Source organism: Oncorhynchus kisutch, linkage group LG13 (genome assembly GCF_002021735.2).
Source record: "Oncorhynchus kisutch isolate 150728-3 linkage group LG13, Okis_V2, whole genome shotgun sequence".
NCBI lineage: Eukaryota > Metazoa > Chordata > Actinopteri > Salmoniformes > Salmonidae > Oncorhynchus > Oncorhynchus kisutch.
In genome coordinates, this window is record NC_034186.2 from 13,236,429 (window position 1) to 13,251,625 (window position 15,197).

Sequence of the window (15,197 nt, forward strand, 5' to 3'; positions counted from 1 at the left end):
TCAATTGGAGGTGTACCTGTGGATGTATTTCAAGGCCTACCTTCAAACTCAGTGCCTCTTTGCTTGACATTATGGGAAAATTAAAAGAAATCTGCCAAGACCTCAGAAAAAAAATTGTAGACCTCCACAAGTCTGGTTCATCCTTGGGAGCAATTTCCAAACGCCTGAAGGTACTACGTTCATCTGTACAAACAGTACGCAAGTATAAACACCATGAGACCACGCAGCAGTCATACCACTCAGGAAGGAGACGCGTTCTAACTCCTAGAGATGAATGTACTTTGGTGGGAAAAGTGCAAATCAATCCAAGAACAACAGCAAAGGACCTTGTGAAGCTGCTGGAGGAAACAGGTACAAAACGATCTATATCCACAGTAAAATGAGTCCTATATTGACATAACCTGAAAGGCCACTCAGCAAGGAAGAAGCCACTGCTCCAAAAAGACAGATTATGGTTTGCAACTGCACATGGGGACAAAGATTGTACTTTTTGAAGAACTGTCCTCTGGTCTGATGAAACAAAAATAGAACTGTTTGGCCATAATGACCATCGTTATGATTGGATGAAAATGGAGGAGGATTGCAAGCCGAAGAATACCATCCCAACCGTGAAGCACGGGGGTGGCAGCATCATGTTGTGGAGGTGCTTTGCTGCAGGAGGGACTGGTGCACTTCACAAAATAGATAGCATCATGAGGCAGGAAAATTAGATGGATATATTGAAGCAACATCTCAAGACATCAGTCAGGAAGTTAAAGCTTGGTCGCAAATGGGTCTTCCAAATGGACAATGACCCCTAGCATACTTCCATAGTTGTGGCAAAATTACAACAAAAGGACAACTTTGACAACAAAGTCAAGGTATTTGTTACGAATAACTATGAGTGGTGGGTGGAATCAGGCGCAGAGAGCAGGGTTCTGTCGTTTTATTCACCGGTGCAACCAAAACAATGACGCCAATAAGTTGCCAGTCCAAAACAACAGGACAAAAAAGACCGGATAAATAAAGATACAAAAAGCAAATACACCATCAAACACAGAGTAACAATTAACAAGCACAAAATACCCAGCAGGCCTAGTGCCCTTAAATACCCTACAAACAAACCCTAATACAAAACAGGTGTACCCAATTAACCAATAACCAACACAAACGGAAAAAGAATCGATGGCAGCTAATAGGCCGGTGACGATGACCGCCGAGCCCCGCCCGAACAGGAAGAGGCACCCTCTTCAGCGAGGTTCGTGACAGTATTGGAGTGGCTATCACAATGCCCTGACCTCAATCCTATAGAAATTTGTGGGCAGAACTGAAAAAGTGTGTGTGAGCAAGGAGGCCTACAAACCTGACTCAGTTACACTAGCTCTGTCAGGAGGAATGGGCCAAAATTCACCCAACTTATTGTGGGAAGCTTGTGCAAGGCTACCCGAAACGTTTGACCCAAGTTAAACAATTTAAAGGCAATGCTACCAAATACTAATTGAGTGTACAGTATATAAACATCTGACCCACTGGGAATGTGATGAAAGAAATAAAAGCTGAAATAAATCATTCTCTCTAGTATTATTCTGACATTTCACATTCTTAAAATAAAGTGGTGATCCTAACTGACCTAAGACAGGGAATCAGTGAAAAACTGATTTTAAATGTATTTGGTTAAAAGGTGTATGTAAACTTCCGACTTCAACTATATATTCAAACTGCAGCAACCTTGTACTTGTTCATATGAATTATATTTTAAAGAAAGACTGGGGGGGGGGTTCCTATTCAGACACAGAGAAAGCAACATCATTGGACAATAAAACTCACAGGGCTGAGCTTGCTTTATGCAGGTTTGTATAATGTAATCCTGCCCTGTGCAACTGTAGGGCTAATTAAACATTTACCCACAGTCTATGTCAGCTATTGTTTTATTGATTCATTCAAGTTAATAGTGTTATATTGAAAAAGTCTAGGTAGCCTCGTCAGCCCAAGTTTGAATATAAACCATTCCCTTTCACGCACAAAAAAAATACAGATATAACATTTATTTACCCTGGACAGGGGGCCAGGGGGACAGGGGGCCAGGGGGACAGGGGGCCAGGGGGCCAGGGGGCCAGGGGGACAGGGGGCCAGGGGGACAGGGGGCCAGGGGGACAGGGGCCAGGGGGCCAGGGGGACAGGGGGCCAGGGGGACAGGGGGCCAGGGGGACAGGGGGACAGGGGGACAGGGGGCCAGGGGGACAGGGGGCCAGGGGGACAGGGGGCCAGGGGGACAGGGGGACAGGGGGCCAGGGGGACAGGGGGCCAGGGGGCCAGGGGGACAGGGGGCCAGGGGGACAGGGGGACAGGGGGACAGGGGGACAGGGGGACAGGGGGCCAGGGGGACAGGGGGCCAGGGGGCCAGGGGGACAGGGGGCCAGGGGGACAGGGGGCCAGGGGGCCAGGGGGACAGGGGGCCAGGGGGACAGGGGGCCAGGGGGACAGGGGGCCAGGGGGACAGGGGGACAGGGGGCCAGGGGGACAGGGGGCCAGGGGGACAGGGGGACAGGGGGCCAGGGGGACAGGGGGACAGGGGGACAGGGGGCCAGGGGGACAGGGGGCCAGGGGGCCAGGGGGACAGGGCACATAGGAGGCTAGACTATGCAGCTGCTGCTGTTAGTAGCCTACAGTTGATCAGACTAAAACATAGTATTGTTTCCATGCATTACAGCATATCAGATCGCTAATGTTTAGGTGTATAGGCTGCTACACATTTATGTACGACTTTTTGTTTGTGTCTGTTGGGAGTGATGTGATATCCCGCTTGCTAAATACATACCCGAGGAAAGCACGCCTTGAGCTTTGTGCATTGTGCCCGGCCCGCACGACCTGGGATTTCCGTGGTCAAGACACGCAAAGAGCCCGAGGCAGCACTGCGATTTGAAGGACTTTGTGCGAATTGAGGAAAGTCGGTCTATAAAACAGCACTTTGCCCCTCTTTTTAATCGGTCTATTCAACAGCACTTTGCCCCTCTTTTTAATCGGTCTATAAAACAGCACTTTGCCCCTCTTTTTAATCGGTCTATAAAACAGCACTTTGCCCCTCTTTTTAATCGGTCAATAAAACAGCACTTTGCCCCTCTTTTTAATCGGTCTATAAAACAGCACTTTGCCCCTCTTTTTAATCGGTCAATAAAACAGCACTTTGCCCCTCTTTTTAATCGGTCAATAAAACAGCACTTTGCCCCTCTTTTTAATCGGTCAATAAAACAGCACTTTGCCCCTCTTTTTAATCGGTCTATTCAACAGCACTTTGCCCCTCTTTTTAATCGGTCAATAAAACAGCACTTTGCCCCTCTTTTTAATCGGTCAATAAAACAGCACTTTGCCCCTCTTTTTAATCGGTCTATAAAACAGCACTTTGCCCCTCTTTTTAATCGGTCTATAAAACAGCACTTTGCCCCTCTTTTTAATCGGTCTATAAAACAGCACTTTACCCCTCTTTTTAATCGGTCTATAAAACAGCACTTTACCCCTCTTTTTAATCGGTCTATAAAACAGCACTTTACCCCTCTTTTTAATCGGTCTATAAAACAGCTGTAGCTGTAGCTCCCCAACCAGGCCTGTGTAAGCTACAGCCTTATACAGAGTTCACACAGGCCCCATGCATCTCCCCAACCAGGCCTGTGTAAGCTACAGCCTTATACAGAGTTCACACAGGCCCCATGCATCTCCCCAACCAGGCCTGTGTAAGCTACAGCCTTATACAGAGTTCACACAGGTCCCATGCATCTCCCCAACCAGGCCTGAGAAATCTACAGTGCCTGCGATCAAGTCTTCCTGTGTATGATGCTACAATCTTGGCACATCTGTCTTTGGGTAGTTTCTCCCATTCCTCTCTGCAGATCATCTTAAGCTCTGTCAGTTTGGATGGGGAGCGTTGCTGCACAGCTATTTCCTGGTCTCTCCAGAGATGTTCGATCAGGTTCAAGTCTGGGCTCTGGCTGGGCCACTCAAGGACATTCAGAGACTTGTCCCGAAGCCACTCCTCAAATGAAATCATCAAATCTAATGTTATTGGTCACATACATGTGTTTAGCAGATGTTATTGCGGGTAAAGAAAAAGGCTTGTGCTTCTAGCTTCAACCGTGCAGTAATATCTAATAAGTGACATTAACAGTTTCACAACATATACCCAAAATACACGCAAATCTAAGTAAGGAATGGATTAAGAATATATATATATATATATGTACAGTATGTCAGAGTGGCATTGGACTAAGTTACAGTGGCATAGTATAGAGTACAGTATATACATATGTATACATAGTATAGAGTACAGTACATACATATGTATACATAGTATAGAGTACAGTACATACATATGTATACATAGTATAGAGTACAGTATATACATATGTATACATAGTATAGAGTACAGTACATACATATGTATACATAGTATAGAGTACAGTACATACATATGTATACATAGTAGAGTACAGTACATATATATGCATACATAGTATAGAGTACAGTATATACATATGTATACATAGTATAGAGTACAGTATATACATATGAGATGGGTGATGCGATATTTACACACAATTAAAGTGACTAAGATACCGTAGAATAGTATAGAGTACAGTTTACACATGTGAGATGAGTAATGCAAGATACGGAGACATTATTAAAGAGGCTAGTGTTTAATTTCCTTAAAGTGGCCAGTGATGTCTAAAGGCAGCAGCCTCTGATGTGCTGGAGATGGCTGTTTAACAGTCAGTGGTGTAGTATAGAATGCAATATAGCATTTACATATGAAATGGGTGATGCAATATGTAAACACTATTTAAAAGTGACCAGGACCCCAGTATGAGGTCCTGAGCACTCTGGAGCAGGCTTTCATCAAGAATCTCTCTGTACTTGGCTCTGTTCATCTTTGCCTCGATCCTGACTAGACTCCAAGTCCCTGCCTCTGAAAAACATCCACAAAGCATGATGCTGCCACCACAATGCATCATCGAAGGGATGGTGCCAGATTTCCTCCAGACCTGACTCTTGGCATTCAGACCAAAGAGTTCAATCTTGGTTTCATCAGACCATAGAATCTTGTTCCTCGTGGTCTGAGAGTCCTTCGGTGCCTTTTGGAAAACTCGAAAGTCGGCTGTCATGTGCCTTTTACTGAGGAGTGGCTTCCGTCTGGCCACTCTACCATAAAGGCCTGATTGGTGGGGTTTTGCAGAGATGGTTGTCCTTCTGGAAGTTTCTCCCATCTCCACAGAGGAACTCTGAAGCTCTGTCAGAGCTGTGTCGGTTTCTTGGTGACCTCTCTGACCAAGCCCGATTGCACAGTTTGGCCGGGTGGCCAGCTTCAGGAAAAATCTTGGTGGTCCCAAACTTCTTCCATTTAAGAATGATGGAGACCACTGTGTTCTTGGGGACCTTAAATTCTGCAGACATTTTTTGGTACCCTTCCCCAGATCGGTGTCTCGACACAATCCTGTCTCGGAGCTCTACGGGCAATTCCTTCGACCCCATCGCTTGATTTTTGCTCTGACATGCACTGTCAACTGTGGGACCTTATGTAGACAGGTGTGTGCCTTTCCAAATCATGTCCAATCAATTGAATTTACCACAGGTGGACTCCAATCAAGTTGTAGAAACATCTCAAGTATGATCAATGGAAACATGATGCACCGGAGCTCAATTTCGAGTCTCATAGCAAAGGGTCTGAATACTTATGTAAATAAGGTATTATTGGGGGGGGTTTTGCAAACATTTCTGAAAAATGTTTTAGCTTTGTCATTATGGGGTATTGTGTGTCGATTGGTGAGGATGTAAAAAATATATATATTTTAGAGTAGGGCTGTAATGTAAAAAATGTGGAAAAAGTCAAGGGGTCAGAATACTTTCCGAAGGCACAGTATTGGCTTTTACAGGGTTCACAAAGGCACCATGAGTCAGTATCTCCACAGATTCATGTATGTGTAGGCTAGGCCTGTTATTCCATGCAGTGTGTGTATGGCTAGAATGCTTGGAATATGTTTGGTTGATTAAAAGCACTCTGGGAGCTCTGTGCAGCTCTGTGTTCAGTAATGTACACAGCTCCAGGTTGGGCCGTGTATAAACGCCTCATTATTACTTTACTAAGCCCTTCCTATACCTCCATGACCAGGTCAGCCTGCTGACATGACAAAGTGACCCATTTGGGGCATGAAGGGCAAAGGGGATTAAACCCCAGAATAAAGTTGAGAACAACTGTGGATCGAGGAAGGGTTGAATGATACTAAACTGAAAGGCTTGATCACAATCTCCAAAATACTTCAAATGTGGTAAAATCTTTTTTTAAAGAAAAGTATATACAGTACCAGTCCAAGGTTTGGACACACCTGTTAATTCCAGGGGTTTTCTGTATTTTATAAACTATTTTCGACATTGTAGAATAATAGTGAAGACATCAAAACTATGAAATAACACATATGGAATCATGTACTAACCAAAAAAAGTGTAAAACAAATCAAAATATAGTTTGTATATTAGATTCTTCAAAGTAGCCATCCTTTGCCTAGATGACAGCTTTGCACATTTTTGGCATTGTCTCAACTAGCAATTAACAGGTGTGCCTTGTTAAAAGTTAAATAGTGCAATTTCTTTCCTACTTAATGCATTTGAGCCAATCAGTTGTTTTCTGACAAGGTAGGGGTGCTATACAGAAGATAGCCCTATTTGGTAAAAGACCAAGTCCATATTATGACAAGAACAGCTCAAATAAGCAAAGAGAAACGACAGTCCATCATTACTTTAAAACATGAAGGTCAGTCAATCAGGAACATTTCAAGAACTTTGAAAGTTTCTTCAAGTGCAGTCGCAAAAACCATCAAGCACTGTGATGAAACTGGCTCTCATGAGGACCACCACAGGAAAGGAAGACCCAGAGTTACCTCTGCTGCAGAGGATAAGTTCATTAAAAATCAAATCAAATTTTATTTTTCACATTCGCCAAATACAACAGGTAACAATATAGGCAAAGGATGGCTACCTTGAAGAATCTAATATATAAACTATATTTTGATATGTTTTACACCTTACAGTGAAATGCTTACTTACAAGCCCTTAACCAATTATGCAGTTTTAAGAACTGAAAAAAGTTAACAAGTAAGAGATAAGAAAACATATCATTAAAGAGCAGCAGTAAATAACAATAGCGGGGCTCTATACAGGGGGTTCTGGTACAGAGTCAATGTGCGGGGGCACCGGTGTCAAGGTAATTGAGATACTTATGTACATGCAGGTAGGGTTGTTAAAGTGGCTATGCATAGATAATAACAGAGAGTAGTAGCAGCATGGGGGGAGATGCATATAGTCTGTGTAGCCATTTGATTAGCTGTTCAGGAGTCTTATGGCTTGGGGGTAGAAGCTGTTAAGAAGCCTCTTGGACCTAGACTTGGTGCTCCGGTACCGCTTGCCGTACGGTAATAGAGAGAACAGTCTATGACTAGGGTGGCTGGAGTCTTTGACGATTTTTAGGGACTTCCTCTTACACCGCCTGGTATAGAGGTCCTGGATGGCAGGAAGCTTTGCCCCGGTGATGGACTGGGCCGTATGCACTACCCTCTGTAGTGCTTTGCGGTCAGAGGCCGAGCAGTTGCCATGCAAACCGTCAGGATGCTCTCGATGGTGCAGCTGTAAAATCTTTTGAGGATCTGAGGACCCATGCCAAATCTTTTCAGTCTCCTGAGGGGAATATGTGTTGTCGTGCCCTCTTCACGGCTGTCTTGGTGTGCTTGGACCATGTTAGTTTGTTGTTGATGAGGACGCCAAGGAAAAGTCACTAGCCCCAGAAATTGCAGCTCAAATAAATGCTTCACAGAGCTCAAGTAACAGACATTTCTCAACATCAACTGTTCAGAGGAGACTGTGAATCAGGTCTTCATGGTCAAATTGCTGTAAAGAAACTACTACTAAAGGACACCAATCAGAAGAAGAGACTTGCTTGGGCCAAGAAACACGAGCAATGGACATTAGAACGGTGGAAATCGATTCCTTGGTCTGGAGGCCAATGTGAGATTTTTGGTTCCAACTGCCGTGTTTTTGTGAGACGCAAAGTAGGTGAACGGATGAACTCTGCATGTGTGGTTCCAACCATGAAGCATGGAGAAGGAGGTGTGATGGTGTGGGGTTGCTTTGCTGGTGACACTGTCTGTGATTTATTTAGAATTCAAGGCACACTTCACTAGCATGGCTATTACAGCATTCTGCAGTGATACGCCATCCCATCTTGTTTGTGCTTAGTGGGAATATGATTTGTTTTTCAACAGGAAAATGACCCAACACACCTCCAGGCTGTGTAAGGGCTATTTGACCAAGAAGGAGAGTGATGGAGTGCTGCATCAGATGATCTGGCCTCCACAATCACCGACCTCAACCCAATTGAGATGGTTTGGGATGAGTTGGACTGTAGAGTGAAGGAATAGCAGCCAACAAGTGCTCAGCATTTGTGGGAACTCCTTCAAGACTGTGAATGCCAAGACTGCAATGCCAAGACTGTGCAAAGCTGTCATCAAGGCAAGGGGTGGCTACTTTGAGAATCTAAAATATTAAATATATTTTGATTTCTTTAACACTTATTTGGTTACTACATGATTCCATATGTGTTATTTCTTGGTTTGATGTCTTCACTATTATTCTACAATGTAGAAAATTGTCAAAATAATGAAAAACTCTTGGATGAGTAGGTATGTCCAAACATTTGACTGGTACTCTAAGTTAAGAAGATAGGGACACACCATACAGAGTAAATGGAGAGCACATATACTACACACACTTAACCACCCATTCTTTACAACATAGGCTGGGCCATATGGCCAAAATATCATATCACAGTATTAAAAAAAAGAAGATTGTATTTGAAGGTATTTTACGTTTTGTCACTAGAGTGTGTGACCCTACAGTGGCAACACATATATTCTAAGTGATTGTTTTATACTGTTCAGTTCAACTTCAACCTAAAATAATTTTCTGCATTTCCATCAATTTCTGCATTTCCTGCCCTCATTTGAGATCATTTCCACACTGCCACATAGGGCTGCACGATATGGGCAAAACAACCTAGGCCTTATTTTTAATCAAATGTTGCAGTTGCAATTTGACTTGCGATTTAGATCCATACACTTTGGTGAGCTGTTGGAATCATGGAAATAGAATGTTTATTCTAATTATATGGTTAGAATACAAATAATAAATGGGCACGTTGAATTACATGACAATGAATGAAAATTCCAGGGTAGAGTTATTGTGACAGGGTAGGAACCAAAGTGATGGTCATTGTTTGCTAGTGGACCCTATAATCTTTGGCTACATTAAATGTTTCTTCATGTAGCCAACGTATTCGTGCTTCGCATACTCCTCTTTGCTTAAGAAGACTGTTGCACAAACAACATGGTGATTTAAGCCTCCACCAGCGCTGGTATCAGGCTGTATTAGTTAGCTACATGTGTTTGCTCTAATTCAGTAAATGTATTAGCTAGCTAGGTAGCCAGCTAACTAGTGATTAGCATTAGCAGCTAACAAGAAAATACAAATTGCTAAGAAAAGACAACCTAGCTGTTTGCAGATAAGAAACACAACCTAATGGTCAAATTATAGAATGCTTGTGGATTTATGTTAAGAAGCAAAGTGGGAACAACATCATTGTCATCAACATTGTTGCATGTGCTGCATTGACCATGTAGACTGAACACAAGTGTCTCATAGTCAAGCAACAACAAATGCTCTCCTTGAGTGACAGGGGGCGGGACTAGGTTGGTGTGGGAAGCCGCATGGAGAGAGAGAGCAGAGAGAAATGACTCAAGTAGCGGTGTAAACTATACAAATGGATGTTACACACTGCATGTCACATTTAACAAAGCAAACAATTAAATACCATTATAGAAGGTAAAGTAAAAACCTAAACTGGCCCATGCATCAATACTGGTATATAGTAAAATATGGTATACCGCCCAGCCCTACTTCTAAGTACATTCTCCCAACAGGTAGTACCCCCCACACACAGTAGTGTTTAAGTGTTCAACCTCCTTGTACTGTAAACCATTGAACCTATTTACAGTCTCAAGCACTGTGGCTCAGCTTCAGTTCAGATGACTCTCTACTTCAAAGGGAATCCCCCTAACACACACACACAATGACTAGGGCACTGGCCAACGGTGGGTAGCAGCCAAGTGATGTTGTGCAGAATCGAACAACACAACACACTCATTACCTGGGGAGGGGAGTGAGTTCTACTAACAGAGCTCTCCTGTTGGTGAACTCAAAGAAAAACCCACTAACACATAAACACACAGCTAAACCAGAATAAAGACCAAACATAAACAGATCTACAGACACAAACACACAAACAAACACCACACACATGGACCAAAATAACCACATATACAGAAAGAACAACAGTACACACACTGGCTCTCCAAAGAGGCAGACTCTCTGCCATCCCCTGCTCCACTCTACCAGTCTCCCTGCTCCACTCTTCCAGCCCCCCTGCTCCACTCTGCCAGCCCCCCTGCTCCACTCTGCCAGCCCACCTGCTCCACTCTGCCAGCCCCCCTGCTCCACTCTGCCAGCCCCCCTGCTCCACTCTGCCAGCCCACCTGCTCCACTCTGCCAGCCCACCTGCTCCACTCTGCCAGCCCCCCTGCTCCACTCTGCCAGCCCCCCTGCTCCACTCTGCCAGCCCCCCTGCTCCACTCTGCCAGCCCCCCCTGATCCACTCTGCCAGCCCCCCTGATCCACTCTGCCAGCCCCCCTGATCCACCCTGCCAGCCCCCCTGCTCCACTCTGCCAGCCCCCCTGCTCCACTCTGCCAGCCCCCCTGCTCCACTCTGCCAGCCCCCCTGCTCCACTCTGCCAGCCCCCCCTGATCCACTCTGCCAGCCCCCCTGATGCACTCTGCCAGCCCCCCCCCTGCTCGACTCGGCCAGCCCCCTGATCCACTCTACCAGCCCCCCTGATCCACTCTGCCAGCCCCTTGATCCACTCTGCCAGCCCCCTGATCCACTCTGCCAGCCTCCCTGATCCACTCTGCCAGCCCCCTGATCCACTCTGCCAGCCCCCCTGATGCACTCTGCCAGCTCCCCCCCTGATCCACTCGGCCAGCCCCCTGATCCACTCGGCCAGCCCCCTGATCCACTCTGCCAGCCCCCCTGATCCACCCTGCCAGCCCCCCTGATCCACTCTGCCAGCCCCCCTGATGCACTCTGCCAGCCCCCCCCCCTGCTCGACTCGGCCAGCCCCCTGATCCACTCTGCCAGCCCTCGCTGCTCCACTCTGCCAGCCCCCCTGCTCCACTCTGCCAGCCCCCCTGCTCCACTCCGCCAGCCCCCCTGCTCCACTCTGCCAGCCCCCCTGATCCACTCTGCCAGCCCCCTGATCCACTCTGCCAGCCCCCTGATCCACTCTGCCAGCCCCCCTGATCCACTCTGCCAGCCCCCTGATCCACTCTGCCAGCCCCCCGATGCACTCTGCCAGCCCCCCCCCCCCTGCTCGACTCGGCCAGCCCCCTGATCCACTCGGCCAGCCCCCTGATCCACTCTGCCAGCCCCCCTGATCCACCCTGCCAGCCCCCCTGATCCACTCTGCCAGCCCCCCTTGATGCACTCTGCCAGCCCCCCCCCTGTTCGACTCGGCCAGCCCCCTGATCCACTCTGCCAGCCCTCGCTGCTCCACTCTGCCAGCCCCCCTGCTCCACTCTGCCAGCCCCCTTGCTCCACTCAGCCAGCCCCCCTGCTCCACTCTGCAAGCCCCCTGATCCACTCGGCCAGCCCCCTGATCCACTCTGCCAGCCCCCCTGATCCACCCTGCCAGCCCCCCTGATCCACTCTGCCAGCCCCCCTGATGCACTCTGCCAGCCCTCGCTGCTCCACTCTGCCAGCCCCCCTGCTCCACTCTGCCAGCCCCCTTGCTCCACTCAGCCAGCCCCCCTGCTCCACTCTGCCAGCCCCCTGATCCACTCTGCCAGCCCCCCTGATGCACTCTGCCAGCCCCCCCCCTGCTCGACTCGGCCAGCCCCCTGATCCACTCTGCCAGCCCTCGCTGACCCACTCTGCCAGCCCCCCTGCTCCACTCTGCCAGCCCCTCCTGCTCCACTCTGCCAGCCCCCCTGCTCCACTCTGCCAGCCCCCCTGCTCCACTCCGCCAGCCCCCCCTGCTCCAGGCAGGCTCCACAGAGCAGAGGCAGCTAGGCAGAAAGGTAGCCCAGAGATCAGATAGAAGTGAACGCCTTGCCTTTAATGTTCTCTCTCTGAGAAGCCAACAATGGACGATGCACTCACTCACAGACTCACTAACCAGGCAGGAGTCAGGAGCAATGCTGTGTGCATACATGCAGGCCGTAAAAGAGCAGCCAAGCGAATATGCACTCAAGTTAAAGCCCAGCCTAGTGCAATGCTCTCTCTATCTCTCGATATCCATTTCTGTCTCTCACTTTCTCTCTCCATCACTTTCTCACTCTCTTTCTCCCTATCCATCGCCATTCCCCTGTATGCTTGTCCTGGCTGTATGAGGCTGGTTGGCTGAGTGTACCCCCAGCTGTAGGACATTAGCCAGCCCAACAGAGCTTTAAACTAAAACATGGCACGGCCAACCGCCAAATGGAATAGAATATGGAATACAGCGACAGTCAAAAGCTCTAATAGACCCATGAAGACAGACCATAGTGGTTACACTGAGTGTATACTCTCTCTCTCGCTGTGTGTGTGTGTGTGTGTGTGTGTGTGCAGCATCCTATTACCACATTCTGAAAGTCTGAAAACCCCCAAGGAACAGAGGAGAGAATAAAACATGATATCGGAGGACAGGAAGAAAGGAGAGTGGGGGGACTGGAGATGGTAACAAAACAGAGGAGAAAAGAAGACTGAAGGAATGAGAGAGAATCCCACTTGAGAAAACACACAGAGTTAAGAAAAGAGTTGAGAGAAGGAAATTAGTGAAGAAAGAGCGTAATCTCTGTCATATCTTCTCACCTCTAAGCAAGGCTCTTATTTTCTTAGTCTTCTTCAGAGGTGTTGATGGAAGTCCAGTTTTCTGCCTCAGTCCTCTGTCAGTGTCCTGTGTGTGTGTGTGTGTGTGAGCGTGTGTCTATGTCTATCTCTCACTCAGCATCTGGAGCAGAGGAACAGGAACAATAGAGTTGAGTGTAGAGGACTGAACATACGGGACGGTAAAGTACTTTACAACACCAGCACTGCTGTGCTGAGGGGGCCGGACTAGCTGGTGGGGACACACCCACTTTCCTCAGCACTGGTCCAATGAGAGTGCTGGGGGTCAGATCACACACACACACACCCACACACACACTGTGTGGGCAGGCAGCTGGACTGAAGAGAGACAATTTGGCATGGCTGCTTTAAGACTTTAAGGCTTTAAGAGGAAAATAAACCCACTGATGAAAAAGCAAAACAACAAGGGAGATTTAAATAGCAAAATAACAAGGGGGATTTAAAAAGCAAAACAAGGAGGGGGATTTAAAAAGCAAAACAACAAGGGGGATTTAAAAAGCAAAACAAGGAGGGGGATTTAAAAAGCAAAACAAGGAGGGGGATTTAAAAAGCAGAACAACAAGGGGACAGTTTGAACATGTAGCCTGCACGGCTCCTAATGTCTGAGATAGTATGACTGCGCACTCACTAGCGTGTGTGTGTGTGTGTTTGACTGTCTGAGATAGTATGACTGCACACTCACTGTAGCGTGTGGTGTGTGTGTGTGTTTGACTGGGGAGGGGGGATGTAATGCTAAGCCCCACTGTAATTAGAAAAAACAGCACTGGGGGCTTCATTTCTGCGGCTCCAGGACATACTTGTCATTCTTGGAGTGCACTACCCTCTCCCTCTATCCCTGTCTCTCTCTCTCCATGCATTTCCCCTAAAGATCCCCTCTAGCTACTATACCACCCATAGACCTGACCTGGAATCAGCAGGCCAGGCAGGCAGGCTACCTCCTTCAATAGCATACCTAGCCCACTATCAGACTAGCTCTACAACCATAGAATACATAGAATAACTATATTTAGTATACAACATCATGCATTAGATGAAATACTGTCATATCGAGGTACGTGTATTGCACAATCGTGTAATGACAAAACATGGGACATCATGTGCTATCTGCTTGATAGCCTTGATGCCTTTATATTTGATTCAACATATCCAATAATGTTATGTAGGCTACAGTAACCTAGACTACATACTGGGTAAATAAACGCATCAACAATGTCATCTCTCAGGGTTTCGTACCAGAGCTTGGGGCCGCAGTAGCCCATGTATGCTATGGAGGTGGAGCATCACATCACTCCGTCGCGCTCAGCCTCGATCAGAATGGATTCTCCAAGCTCAGCTCCACCGAGAAGTCGGGCTGCTGACCAGGCAAGGAACCGCAGCAGCAGCTCAATGCCCTGCATGCATTAACCCGCTCTGTTTTAACAAATACAGTGGCTCGGTAGTATCCACAAGCCGTTTTGTGCTAATGGCCTCGATATCTGTAGTAGGGCGCCAGAATATACACCTGTCATTTATTTTGGCGCTCGCCAGTAATAACCTTATAATCGGCTGAAAGTCAACTGAACGCATGGATCTTCATGGGGATACATACATGTGCAAGATAGAAAAGAAAAACATAACGTTAGTCACGGATTATTGAATGGATGCAATAGCATACGGATCACCCCCTACGGATGGGATATAGGTTACACCGTTACATCAAATGATAGAGAATATTCTCTTTAGCCTATATAAAGCATTTGAGATAGCGAATACATTTCAGCCATTTTCCATTACATGAAAACCACTGCAAAAAAACGGGTACAAATATGATAGATGTCTTACCGTTAATTATTGCATTTGCATAAGGAAGGTACAAGGTAAATATGCTCCAACATTTAGATGCACGGCTATTTCTCAGGGAAGCGCACGATATATTATATTAATGTCCAAGGTTTCCCCCTGCTGGCTAAAATCCTGTACTGGAGTGTATCTCGACCTGGAATCATCGCCATCGATCAGAGATCTCTGATTATCACTCTCCAATCTTTTAATTATATTGATATATTTTGGGGGAAATAATGTAATTATGGTGTATACATTTTTGATGTAGCAACTGTTTTCAGACCAACAAAGCCAGACAATGTTCATGCATGATACAAAAAAATAATACATTGGTTGTCCCTCTAAAGATGGCTGCTCTACGGTGAC

The 15,197-nt window shown here is 46.7% G+C and overlaps 1 protein-coding gene across 2 annotated transcripts in view; it reads right to left on the minus strand.

Annotated features, from left to right (window-relative positions):
- Window positions 1-14,878, minus strand: part of kank4 (KN motif and ankyrin repeat domains 4) — a 174,459-nt gene extending 159,581 nt beyond the window's left edge. The window contains exons 1-2 of one of the 2 annotated variants that reach the window (XM_031785604.1): window positions 14,244-14,878; window positions 12,975-13,113 (exon numbers count right to left, since the gene is read on the minus strand). The gene's annotated coding sequence lies outside the window, so the exon portion shown is untranslated. Of the gene's footprint in view, window positions 1-12,974; window positions 13,443-14,243 lie in introns of those variants that run through there. The other variant, XM_031785603.1, reaches the window with a different exon arrangement.
- Window positions 14,879-15,197: the final 319 nt, after the last annotated feature.